This window comes from Pelobates fuscus, chromosome 3, assembly GCF_036172605.1.
Source record: "Pelobates fuscus isolate aPelFus1 chromosome 3, aPelFus1.pri, whole genome shotgun sequence".
NCBI classification, from domain to species: Eukaryota; Metazoa; Chordata; class Amphibia; order Anura; family Pelobatidae; genus Pelobates; species Pelobates fuscus.
The window spans coordinates 115,040,917-115,051,948 of record NC_086319.1 but is presented as its reverse complement, the minus strand read 5'-3'; positions in this window follow the sequence as shown (position 1 = coordinate 115,051,948).

Sequence of the window (11,032 nt, the reverse complement as noted above, 5' to 3'; positions counted from 1 at the left end):
GGGAAACGCAGGACTGGCATACCGCTGGGGAGCGAATGGCTCCTTAGTAGTGACTCAAAGCGGGACTGCACATACGCTATAGAATATGGGAGAAGCACAGACTTTCCTGGGTACACTGGGCTTGTTGCACCCAGCCACACCTTCAACCTCCAAGCAGCAGACAACCACATGGGACCCTGCTAACATCATGACATTCACCCCAAGAGAGATGAACCCACATCCAGAAATACCGTGACTGCAGGGTGCAAACCCCAAAAGACCGCCCTGTCAAACCAATTCTAATCCAGTTTGCGATGATAGTAGAGTTAATTCTGTAGATTGGAATTTAACCTTTTGCTCACATATGGCAACACCACACAGGCATGAACACAGCACAAGCAAGGGCAGAGTAGGCTGACAATCACCACAGCGAATACCAACCCCCCACACACCCCCCCCCCCGCAGCCCCCTAGGTAAAGGGCATACAGCATGGTAGCTGTAACGGACCGTTTTGCTCACCAGAGGTTAAAAACCATTTAGGCGATATTCCCCTTTCCAGATGCACAGGCAGCAACCGTAAACACCAATCTCCCGAACTGCAAACTCTACGAATCCTGGAAACAGCCGAACAGGAAAACCATAGAAAAGGATTACACTCCTGGCAGTCAGCATTCATTCCAATTCCCCCAATAATGAGACGACACTTCGGTTTGAGGGTTAAGCAGAATATGACTGTCCTGGCAAATACAGTCTCTTTTATTCCCAATCCACAACCACAGTACAGCCCACAGGGTATTACAGAACAACCAATCAATCCGTACAATACACACATACACTCCCACACAAAATCCTCCCCTCTGCCTGTGATATGATTACTGAACACAATGGGTAATCTCATTATCACCGGCAGAGGAATACAGTTTTTACACAATATTTATAACTTCTAAAATATACATGTCACAAACATAAAACATACATTTGCATAATCCGCATACGAGAAATAAACACATACTCAAAAATCAGGGCAATCGGTTCAGGGGTTAAAAAGTTATATGGAAGTCCTTTAGGACCGACCGCAAGCACATTTTCATGCCCAAAACAGTTCCATAGATTTGGGCTGTGCGGTCGGTCTATTTCAGACTCTTGGAACGGGACTTAGTCTCTGCGGCTGCAAAATCAACGTGGGAGAAGGTAAGGCTTAGCGGTGTTCGCGGAACTGTGTAGCCGATTTCAGTTCCATGAATTTGGTTACAAATACCGCTGACTGCATGGAAGGAACCAAGATGGCCGCCGCCACGTGTTCGTTTTTCGAATGGCGGCCACTTCGACTACTTCGGCACTTCGACGGCATTCAAAGTGCCAATTTAAAAGTACAAACCATTTCTCTGGGAGTTAAAGGGCCAGCAGCAGCACACCAAATATCCATTAAGCCCAAAACTTGTAATTAAAGGGCCACATCTTCCTGGGCCATAGTCCGAAGGCAAGAGGCGGGCAAGCAGTGCCCTCCAAGGACACGTGGCGAGGTCGGTTTCGCCTCACTTCTCCCCTTTACCCCCCAGACTAACAGGGTATCTGACCTCCTGCCGGTCAGTGCCCTGGTTAATCCAGCAGTACAGCCCACCTACAATAAATGGTTACTCCACCTGGATAACGTGGGAACTTGTCCATGTCCAGGTGCCTCACCACGGCTGTACGGGAAACTGGTAGGCTGCCTTGGCAGCTTGCTGAGTGTGCAGAGACCAGCGGTACTCTGCCCTGGTGCCATCGCTACTACGGAAGTAGTCTGGTTGGAGCCTGGATGTGGGAGGGGGAGACCGATTGTCTCCCCTCTGGATACACCGCTCTGTGGCTGGGAGACAGGACCGACCGTCCCTCCCCCTTGTGCTGTAAGTGCAGAGACTCTGCTCCCATCTGCACAGTTGTGGGGCTTAACATCTCCCCTTGGTGGGTTAGGCTGACGCTGGGGAGAGGGGGTAACAAGCTCCTCTCCCTGAACCGTAGACCGCCGCTGGGAAGAGGGGGTAACAAGCTCCTCTCCCTGAACCGTAGCCTGCCGCTGGAGAGAGGGGTTAGCAGACTCCTCTCACTGACACTCTCTCTGCTGGAGAAGGGGGGGGGGGGCGACTGTCTCCCCTTTCAATATTTTGTCCTGCGGCTGGGGGGCGAGACCGACGGTCTGTGCTCCCTGCAGGACACTCTGCCGCTGGGGAGGAAGGATGGCACCTTCAGCTCCCTGGGGTACACACTGCCGCTGGGGAGGAAGGACAATACCTTCAGCTCCCTGGGGTACACACTGTCGCTGGGGAGGAAGGACGACACCTTCAGCTCCCTGGGGTACACACTGCCGCTGGGAAGGAAGGACGACACCTTCAGCTCCCTGGGGTACACACTGTCGCTGGGGAGGAAGGATGACACCTTCTGCTCCCTGGGACACACACTGCCGCTGGGGAGGAAGGACGACACCTTCAGCAACGTGGGACACACACTGCCGCTGGGGAGGAAGGACGACACCTTAAGCTCCCTGGGATACACACTGCCGCTGGGGTGGAAGGACGACACCTTCAGCTCCCTGGGACACACACTGCCGCTGGGGAGGAAGGACGGCACCTTCAGCTCACTGGGATACACATTGCCGCTGGGGAGGAAGGACAGCACCTTCAGCTCCCTGGGGTACACACTGTCGCTGGGGAGGAAGGACGACACCTTCAGCTCCCTGGGATACACACTGCCGCTGGGGAGGAAGGACGACACCTTCAGCTCCCTGGGACACACACTGCCGCTGGGGAGGAAGGACGGCACTTTCAGCTCCCTGGGATACACACTGCCACTGGGGAGGAAGGACGGCACCTTCAGCACCCTGGGGTACACACTGCTGCTGGGGAGGAAGGACGGCACCTTCAGCTCCCTGGGGTACACACTGTCGCTGGGGAGGAAGGACGACACCTTTGACTCCCCATTACGCACTCTGCCACTGGGGAGGGCGGAAGACACCTTTGGCTATATCTGCCATGGCCTGTAGGTACTCTGCTGCTAATTTCCTCGCGCTCAGTATGTATTTCTCAGGGGGGTTGGGTCCAAAGTAAAACAGCCGTCTGGCAACCTTTCTGTCAAACTCCTCCTGAGTGTAGTCAGACGCCATGCTGGCTCTGCCGACATTAGTTCCTTTGTAGATAGGGTCGCTGTACGGGTACTAACGTTGCCCTCAGTTTGTAAATCCAGGGGATGGTGTTACCTGTAGCTGTCCTTCTGGCTGTAGGAACAATTTCACCGCTGCCACCAATTGTAACCGACTGTTTTGCTCACCAGAGGTTAAAAACCATTTAGGCGATATTCCCCTTTCCAGATGCACAGGCAGCAACTGTAAGCACCAATCTCCCGAACTGCAAACTCTACGAATCCTGGAAACAGCCAAACAGGAAAACCATACAAAAGGGTTACACTACTGGCAGTCAGCATACATTCCAATTCCCCCAATAACGAGACGACACTTCGGTTTGAGGGTTAAGCAGAATATGACTGTCCTGGCAAATACAGTCTCTTTTATTCCCAGTCCACAACCACAGTACAGCCCACAGGGTATTACAGAACAACCGATCAATCCGTACAATACACACAGACACTCCCACACAAAATCCTCCCCTCTGCCTGTGATATGATTACTGAACACAATGGGTAATCTCATTACCACTGGCAGAGGAATACCGTTTTTACACAATATTTATAACTTCTAAAATATACATGTCACAAACATGAACTGTGTAGCCGATTTCAGTTCCATGAATTTGGCTACACATACCACTGACCACATGGAAGGAACCAAGATGGCCGCCGCCACGTGTTCGTTTTTCGAATGGCGGCCACTTCGACTACTTCGGCACTTCGACGGCATTCGAAGTGCCAATTTAAAAGTACAAACCCTTTCTCTGGGAGTTAAAGGGCCAGCAGCAGCACACCAAATATCCATTAAGCCCAAAACTTGTAATTAAAGGGCCACATCTTCCCGGGCCATAGTCCAAAGGCAAGAGGCGGGCAAGCAGCTCCCTCCACGGACACATGGCGAGGTCGGTTTCGCCACAGTAGCACATCCATTTACTTCACCCCCACCTTAGTTGGGGCATACAGGCATAAGTTACTCACGATTCGCTACCACCTCTACAACCTGAAACCTGAAAATAGGACCAACCGTATCAATTGTATAGATCCAAATTGTATCATTGCAGACTAAGACTGTAATATAATGTAATGTTGCAAAGAGTTGCAATAAAGTTATTTGTCTGTGTCTGCCACTGAATTGGACCTTAATCTAAGGGGTATATTAGTTAATCATGAAAGGGATAGAGAGAATCATATGAAGTGAGGTCAGAAATAGATGTAATTGAAATGAAAGTATCTTTTATTACCCATATAGAAGTGAAGAAAACTATATGTACCCCTTGGGGATAGTAAACAGATATTCACAAAACGGGTATTTGGGGAAGTAAGAAGCAGCAAGCCCCAAATTGAATATTTAATCAACCGGGAAGCTAGCACTTAGAAATTCAACTTTGATCAATATTGCCCCGATTATAATACCCCAGTGAGTAATAGTACCCTCAGCCGATGTCTACACATAATATTATACAATAAGCTCTAGAGAATAGTTCGCTCCATACCAGTATGCACCGCTGTAGAGGTGCCTTTAAGTAATTGGTGAGCCAAAATGTGGGTTGGCGTCTAGTGATGTGATGACTAGTTGCCAAGTTCATCAAGAGCCTGAAATGGCAACTGTTGTCTCAGGCCCGACGCGCGTTTCGGTGATACCTTACGCCATTTGTCAAGAACATCCCAGTTCTTGCATGGCCAGCATACTCACCGGACATGTCACCCATTGAGCATGTTTGGGATGCTCTGGATCGGCGTATATGACCGCGTGTTCCAGGTCGTGCCAATATCCAGCAACTTCGCACAGCCATTGAAGAGGAATGGACCAACATTCCACAGGCCACAATCAACAACCTGATCAACACTATGTGATGGAGATGCGTTGCACTGCGTGAGGCAAATGGTGGTCACACCAGATACTGACTGGTTTTCGGACCCCCCCAATACAGTAAAACTGCACATTTTAGAGTGGCCTTTTACTGTGGCCAGTGTAAGGCACACCTGTGCAATAATCATACTGACTGATCAGCATCTTGATATGCCACACCTGTGAGGTGGATGGATTATCTCGGCAAAGGAGAAGTGCTCACTAACACAGATTTAGACAGATTTTTGAACAATATTTGAGAGAAATATCACTTTTGTGTACATAGAAAAAGTCTAAGAGTTCAGCTCATGAAAAATGGGGGCAAAAACAAAAGTGTCTAGAATTCTTGACAAAGGCGTATGGTATCACTGAAACGCGCTCAAGGGTACTATGTCTGATAGTGGGTCGGTTTGTTTTTGGCATCCAGGAATTGTGTACAGATCCTTGCAACATGGGGCCGTGCATTATCATGCTGCAACATAAGGTAATGGTCGTGGATGAATGGCACAACAATGGGCCTCAGGATCTCGTCACAGTATCTCTGTGCATTCAAAATGCCATCAATATAATGCACCTGCGTTCGTTGTCCATAACATACGCCTGCCCATACCATAACCCCACCGCCACCGTGGGCCCCTCGATACACAACATTGACATCAGCAAACCGCTCACCTACACCATGCCATACACGCTGTCTGCCATCTGCCCTGTACAGTGAAAACCGGGATTCATCCGTGAAGAGACTACATAAATCCTGGACTGTTGGTGTGCCATGAGGACTGGTTTGGGAACCACTGCGCTAGAGACGGTGTGTGTGTGTCTGCTAGGGACGATGTGTGTGTCTGCTGGGGACAGAGTGTGTCTGCTAGGGACAGTGTGTGTGTGTCTGCTGGGGACAGTGAGTGTGTGTTTGCTGGAGGCAGTGTGTGTGTGTTTGTGTATGACTGCTAGGGACAGTTTGTGTGTGTCTGCTAGGGACTGTGTGTGTGTGTGACTGCTAAGGACAGTGTGTGTGTCTGCTAGGGACAGTGTGTGTGTGTCTGCTAGGGACAGTGTGTGTGTCTGCATGGGTCAGTGTGATTGTGTGTGTGTCTGCTTGGGACAGTGTTTATGTGTCTGCTGGGGACAGTTTGTGTGTTTCTGCTAGGGAGAGCATGTGTGCCTGCTGGGGACAGAGTGTGTGTGTTTGCTAGGGCCCGTGTGTGTGTGCATCTGATTGAGACAGTGTGTGTGTGTGTGTGTGTCTCCTAGGGACAGTGTGTGTGTGTGTGTGTCTGCATGGGTCACCCACACAGTGTGTGTGTCAGCCAACACAAGTCATTTTATGTCTGCATGAGTCAGTAAATGTGTGTGTATTGGTCACTAATTGTGATTGCGTGGACCATTGAGTGTGAGTGCATGAGGGTGTGTATGTATGTATCAGTGATTGCATTTGGGCAGAAAGGACCATTTTCTTAAAAAAAAAAATACTTTTAAAAGAACACTATAGTGTTAAGAATATAAACATTTATTCCAAATACTAAAGTGTATCTGTCCCTACTTAGATTCAAACAGCCCCCGCCACCAACCAGAAAATGATTTAAAAAAAATAAATGGGGGATTTACTTTTATTTATGTTTTTTTTTTTTTTTTAATTCTTTATTTTTGGTATGCAGGGATGAACAACAGTGCTTTAACAGGCTCAAGTTGTATAAACATATGGTAGCAGTATTGTGGCACGATAAGTATGCATACATTTTTAGTAATATAGGTTAAACCATTATGATATACTAAGTCATGGTAAAGTAAAGTAAACAGCACGTTTGGGTTTTTAGGTATATCAAGTGAAGTACATGTTAATAAAACTCTAACATTTTATAACTGAGCTATACATGCTATTTGAATGAGTATGATACAGTTTTTAAGTTTCAGGCTTATTTGACAGAGTCAAAGTGCAGATTTCTCCACACCGCTTAATAATAACCACCAGGGGGCAGCAAGTCACCGAGCTAGCCAGGTTAAGCTTTCATATAGGCTTAGACAATTTTTGCTGCTATCTATACATGTTCTTAGATAGTAGAACAAAATGGCACGCAATTAAACAGCACATTTTGATTATTATATCATGCTTCATTATCATGCTATACATGAAAAGTGTTTTTTTATGCAAGAACTACGCTGCTAGACAGTAGATGTCAGATTGAACCAGTATAAGTTTTGCTTATGAATTTTGAGCCGAAACAAAATGGTTCATATCTGACTGTAGTTTTTCAAAAATAAATCATAGAGCAACTATAACAATTGTGAGGTAACGTAAGCATGTGAGTGAAATATGCAAACTGTAGCATAAAACTGCTTTGTCCTTTAAATGAAAATATAGCAAGAGTGACACAAAAGAAAGACAATTGTGCGAGAAACATTAAGGGTGGTCGACAGGTATACTTGTGCTGGTGTCCGTTTGGGGTCGGCAGTTAGGCAGGATCAGGGTCTCAACTAACGCCTCTGGTAGGCCACCCTGAGCAGTCCTTTACTAGTCCCGCTTTAAGGCTTACATGATGGGAGGGATCTCCGTGAGCTCCATGTCCCTCCATCGCACTCCTTCTCCAACCCAGGTCGGCTTTTCGTGTAGCATGGAGGCTGGTACCTGGTGGTGTCAGGGGGCTCTGTTTGGTGTTGTGGCATGGGTTATACGTCTCCTTGTGGGGCTGTTGGATTCCTCTTTTGAAAGGGGGCCTCTGCGGGGGAGCTCTGTGAGCCGATTTACCCCTTGTAGTCGACCTGTGCTGCAGCCCCTGTATTGGGCGTTTATGGAGGGAGGACTTCCCTGCTCTCTGCCTGTGTGGGCTAGTTACTTGCGGCTGGGGTGTTTGGCGGCTGCTAATACTGGCTGGAGCCCTGCGTACCTCCACTTTGTTACGCTTCTGTTTCCCAGAGTGTGGGCTATGGGTTTGTGCTTGAAACTTTGCAGGAGGGGGGCCCCGATGTAGTGGAGCTCTGTCTAGGGGTAGCTCCATAGGTGCGGGCGTCTCATGTGGCTTTCGCCGTTCCTCCCAGCCTCTCCAATACCGCCGGCACATATTGTCAAAGTTTTGCATGAAGCTTGCTGCCCAGTTGCTGTGGTGCATGTTAGAATGTGCAGGTTTGTCGGCGGCCATTTTAGGTAAGGCCACGTGTGTGGCGTTTTCCCTGTAGTCGTCTGGTTGCTTTGCCGAGGTGATTAGTCGTCTGGTGGAGGCCGGGATATCCCCCACCGGCCCAGAGGGGGGGAGTACGGGGCGAGGACTGACCGCTGGGCTGAGTGTCCAGGTCGCCCCCGGCGTAGAGACTGGCCGCATCTCCCGCCGGGTCGGTACCAGGCCGCAAAAAGGTGGATGTCGCAGCTGTTCTCTTGCACGGGTGGGGGGGATGTAATCCTCCCCCAGGTTGTTCCCGCAGTGCAGGTTGAGGTTGGTCATGCTTGCTTAGCGAGGTTTTGGGGTGTTTTACCCCCTTTGGAAGTCTTTTTTCGTAGATTTAGGCAGGAGCCCACTCTGCCTGCGACCGTCCAGGATGGCGTCCAAGCCCCGCCCCTTATTTATGGTTTTTAAACACCAGCACTTCCTCTGCACTGCTTGCCTCCTTACCTCGCTTAATGTCACTGATGGGACAACACTGGTTCAATCCAATGTTCCTCATACAGGAGCATTGGGGACCTGATGAGCATAAGTGGCAAGCTCTATGCACTTCCAACAGTGAAGGTGCCACTAGTGGCACTGTCAGTGTAACAGATACAAGAGGCATGTTTAACCCTTCAAGGTAAGGCAATGTTTTATCATGTCGAGTTAAACCTACTGTACCACTGTGGAGTGAATGAGGCGGCATTTTTTTTTTTTTTTGCCTAGCATGGCAAAAATGTTTGCACCGGCCCTGGTTACACATGGTCTGCGGTTGTGAGGCTGGTTGGATGTACTGCCAAATTCTCTGAAACGCCTTTGAAGACAGCTTATGGTAGAGAAATGATCATTCAATTCACGGGCAACAGCTCTGGTGGACATTCCTGCAGTCAGCATGCCAATTGCACGCTCCCTCAAAGCTTGTGACATCTGTGGCATTGTGCTGTGTGATAAAACTGCACATTTTAGAGTGGCCTTTTATTGTGGCCAGCCAAAGGCACACCTGTGTAATAATCACGCTGTCTAATCATCATCTTGATATGCCACACCTGTGAGGTGGATGGATTATCTCGGCAAAGAAGTGCTCACTAACACAAACTTAGACCGAGAGAAATAGGTATTTTGTGTACCTAGAAAAAATCTTAGATCTTTGAGTTCAGCTCATAAAAAATTGGGTCAAAAACAAAAACGTTGCATTTATAATTTTGTTCAGTGTACAAACATACTGACATACACACTGACATACATACAAACACAGACATACTGACATACATACATACTGACATACACACACAGCTAATTTTGCAGCTACCCTCCTGTTTCTTACGTTGCAGGAAGGTGGCTGGGGCTGATGGGTCTGTCGGCTGGCTCTCCCCTGTATCTCCTCCACAGTGCCACCTCCATCCCACTCAGAGTTCGCTGGGAGGAAGTGACCGTCCGTCACTTCCGCCCAGCACTACTTGCGACAGCGATTTTTAAAAGGTGCCCGGTTGCGCTGTTTACACGCCCGCAGCGCAGACCGGGCCCCTAAAGAAATAGGGCCCATTGGGTGGACCTATATGTATGAGCCACCCGATTGGCCCTACCAGCGTGCGAACCCCAGTTCTGCCGCTACACATGGGGCCCAGGAGACCGTCATGGTTGTCACTCTCTTATTGCAACCCTGCTAATTTGTGGATCTAGGGGACAGTTTTAGTTTTTAGAGAAAATCAAGAAATGGAGGTTTTACATTTGTCCATTTACAGGTCTCCTGATACAATCAAGGATTGAGCAACTCATTTTAACATTTAATATGTTTTGTGAGGGAGCTTGAGTTTTCATCCGAAAAAATATCAAGGGTAGTTGATAAAAACATGCATACTGTATATATAAATAAACTGTTAGTGAATTTAGCAAACACATTTTTTTTTTTAATTAAAATTACATTTTAGGTCAAAATATTCAAGCAGGGAAATAGCTTTGAATTTTAGATTTTTTTCCAATTTTTTTCTTGTGCATGCATTACATGAAATAGCCAGTAGAGGGCAAACTAGCATCACATTGTTGTTTGGGCATTAGAATTGATGTACGGAAAATAACATTGTTCTAAGCATGCTATCTCTATGAAATATTATCTTTCTGTTTTTCAGTCATACGATAGTGGTTAGAAAAAGGACTAAATTGGTATGTGTGTGTGTATTGTTATGTTGTCATTCTTTGCATCTATTCCAGGAGGCTAAACAAATGTTCATTCCAGGAATCCTGTATTGAATAGCTACCAAGGCTATTTACTGAAATGAGAATTGCTAGAAATTCAAAGAGAATTCAAAGTGAACATCACAATTTAGGCTGAACGTCGCATGTTTTCAGTTTGGATATTTTTGCCTATAGGCACCAAAACAACTTTAACTTAATTGAGCAGTGTTGGTGTATAGATCATGCCCCTGCAGTATCACTGCTCAGTTCTCTGCCATTTAGGAGTTAAATAGCGGTGTTTATACAGCCCTAGTCACATCTTCTTGCACATGATTTGTACAGCCTTCCTAAACACTTCTTGTAAATAGACATCTAATGTTTAAACTTCCTTTATTGCACAGCCTGCTTAATAGCAATGTGTTATCACCTGCTCTGTTCATAGTCTACTAGACCCTGCAGGAGCCTCCTGTGTGTTAAGGTGTAATTTAAAGTGCAGGAGATAAAACCATTTAAAGCAAATTACCATCTGATTTAAAAGGAATCTATTTTTTTTTTCATGCAGGCTGTGTGAGTCACAGCCAGGACTGAATAAACAGAAACCAAATGTAACTCTTAAATGGGAGATAATTGAGCAATGAGGCTGCAGGGGTATGACCTGTACACCCAAACTGCTCAATTAAAGAAACATTGTAGTGTTAGGAATTCAAAGCTGTTTTCCCAACACTATAGTAACTCTCT